This window comes from Heliconius melpomene, chromosome 12, assembly GCF_056956725.1.
Source record: "Heliconius melpomene rosina isolate 202511_hmr_F chromosome 12, ASM5695672v1, whole genome shotgun sequence".
NCBI lineage: Eukaryota > Metazoa > Arthropoda > Insecta > Lepidoptera > Nymphalidae > Heliconius > Heliconius melpomene.
In genome coordinates this window covers 20,001-23,425 of record NC_140400.1, presented here as the reverse complement: position 1 = coordinate 23,425, position 3,425 = coordinate 20,001, and positions in this window count along the sequence as shown.

Below are 3,425 nucleotides of genomic sequence, written 5' to 3'. Positions count from 1 at the left end.
TAGTCCCCGCGTCTCGCGGCCAGTGGCGGTCGAGGAGGAGCACCGTGAGGTTTTAGTGGGTATGCGGACGGCCTACATCTGCCAAGTCCGCGAGTCCCACATAACCCGCTCGAGTCCCCACTCGGGCCGGTATCCGTAACAGGATTTCCTCACGATAAAAAAAAAAAAAAAAAAAAAAAAAAAGGTTAGGTTAGGTTAGGTTAGGTTAGGTTAGGTTAGGTTAGGTTAGGTTTTTTTTTTTTTTTTTTTGGGAGTTGAAGCCCATGACTTTAATTTAAAATTACAAATATCCAGTCGCTTTCTCGACCGCAGTCCTCGCTAATGGATACGGGCGGCCGGGGTCGATCGAGCAGACTTGATGGACTTAGAAAAATTGTAATAACTTATGGATTTTTATATAACTTTTCTATGGACTTCAAATTAAATGGTAGACACAGTTTTTTTTTTAATATAAGAACAGGAATTATGACAAACCGTTTACACACACACAAAATTCAATGTACACTTATCTTATTTGTTACTGTATATACAGAACTATTTTGTAACTTAAGATTATTTAGATGTAAGTAACTTAAGACTTTTACCATATATTATTTAAATTTACATATGTATATATGTTCTTTTTTTTTTTTTTTTTTTTTTTTTCTTTTTTTTTTAATATATTGTTTACTATATATATTTTAAATATTGTTTTTTTTTTAGTTATTTATTGTTTTTTTTTTTTTTTTTTTTTTTTTTTTTTTTTTTTTTTTTTTTTAATTATTATTACTTTTTTCTTAACACACTTAACTATCATAATTTAACTGTACAATATTCTTTAGAACTAGAGCTATAACATTATAACTATACATATTTGTAGAAATATAGATTTATAACTAAACATATTTCAAATATAAGCATATTAACAGAAAAAAATTTTAATAACAACATGAGTTGAGATATACTTATCACTATTATTAAATAACTATTGTGTGTAAACGGTATTTAATAACTTAAGTTATAACATATTTACATTATTTTGTGCGCATGTATATGCCAATTAAAGGCGCATTAGGCTTTTTGTAACAACAATTGGAATAATATATGTACATTTATTGCGACGGAAGTTAAAAAAAAAATATAATAGCTACAAAAGAAAATAAATATTATGTACCATAATCGATTTTGCTCCTTATTTGACTAGACAGATATAAGACGGTGGGACAATTGGATGAAATGGCAGAATGCTCGGTATTTATATTACTATTGGTTTTGGTATTATATTTAGAACAATTATAACAGTTGGGGGTTTTTCCACTGGAAATGTGTGGGCAGTTTGGGGCTTGATGGGTGGTATCTGCACAATGCGAACAAGGTCTGCAGTCAGACACACAGTTATTACTAATGTGCCCAAACTGCAGACACTTGTAGCATTGGATGAAGGGAGAGAAATCCCCCACAAAAACTTTTTGATGGTCGACGTTAATACGACCCAGATGGATAGCCTCGCGATAGACAGCGGGTTGTACAATAAATACAGCATTATATAGATTTGGATTTCTGTTGTTATTACGTTTAAATCTTAACTTAAGATCTTCCGGTTGTTTTATTAGTTCGCGGATACTTGGATTTTGTTGTGCTATTATTGAAGTTAAATCCTCAAGCGAAATATCATTCGACACTCCTTTGAGGACAAACATAGGGCGGAGTTTTTTCGCCGGCACTGCTGTAACTGAGGTGGATTCTTTAAGCTGATTCAAGGTTTCTTGGCACTGAGACTCACTGGCAAACTCTACTCTAACTTTATTATTAGATAAGGCTTTAACTCTAGTGGGGGCGTAATTTTTGTCTCTGAAGGAGATACTTTTCTTAAATTTATTAATAGTGTTTGGTTGTTCTTCTGAAGTTACTAGGGGGGATATAACTATTGCCGGCTTATATTGTGATTTTGGTGTTTTATCGGGGGGGGTTTTGGAAGATACAACCTGTGCGAAGGAAGGGCCTGTACCAGCTAAAAGTTCCTCCTTTATCTCTACCTTAAACTTGGCCATCTCTTCCTTCATAGCAGAGACAATCTCTTCTCTAAGCGCAGTGTTATCCACAGCAGGAGCGGGGGTGGGAACGGAAGCCGGAGGATCGGGAGGTGACTCTAAATTTTTAGGCTCGAGTTGTGATTCAAGAAAAACATCTGCGGCTATACCAATTTCCTCTGCGGCTTCAATAATGAATCGTTTGTTAATGGAAGTTACACTTTTATTTTCATTTACTGCTTGGATAATTTGTCTGGCTAGAGTGTTAATAACACTGCTCATAGAGCGGACATCTTTTACTGCCGCAGCCTTTACTGGAAGGTCCTTGCGCTGCAATTTTTCGGCCTTTTTAGTTTTAGGTTTAGGTTTAGGTTTGGGGAGTGTTTCGGGCACCGCGTCGTCTGTTTCTCCTTCAGATGACATTGCCAACATAAGGGATTCAATATCAGGGGAACTGCATCTGCTGTCAGGTAATTGAGCAGCTCCAGACACGGGGGTGATGGGGTCTTGTCGACTTGTCTCAGGTTTTGAAGAAACCTGCGACAAAGTCTTTTTCTTAGTACTGGAAGGTGTTTGGAACATTTTCTTATAATCCATTTTTGTAATTAAATAATTAAATAAAGATAATAATAATGGAAGAAAAAATTTATAATTCTACAGTGGTTGGCGCAATCTAAAGAGAGAGAATAGAGACAGGTCAAGTCCGGGTAAGTGGGAATTTTGGGAATTATTCTCGAGAAACTCCAAAAACGTCGACAATCCTGCGAGATGACGCGGGAGTGATCAAAATTAAAGACTAAAATTACAGACTAACATTAAAAAGAACTAACATTAAAAACTAAAATTTAAAGACTAAAATTAAAAACAAATCAAAGTAATTTCCTTTAAATTTTTTCCTAAGAAAATATTTAAAATTTTAAAATCAAAGTTACCAAATATTATTCACTATTTAAGATAATCGAAACTCAATATAAAATGTATACGTTATTAGTTTACAGAAACAGCCAAAGAAGAGAAAAAAAAAACTTAACCGAACAAATTTTGAATGAAAAAACAAGTGAAAGGAAGTTATACTATAGTTATGCTATAATATATATTACAAGTTTTATACCACTATTTTAAATTAATTATTTTAGTAATCTATAGACTATACTTCTATTTACTGTATTATAATTATATTCATTACTAGTTCAATTTTAATTTAAAGATATTAAAACAAAGACTTATTTATAAACAAAGAAATATAACTTGAAAATTTTGTCTAATTTACTTTAAAACATCCAATTATAGAGATTTACACTTACAATAACAGCCCTCCCCAGCTGTTTACATAAATCATACACAAATAATATTTACTCTATTATATATTTTTTTCAACAAAAGAAACAAAATAAAAAGTAGATGATTAAGTTTTAA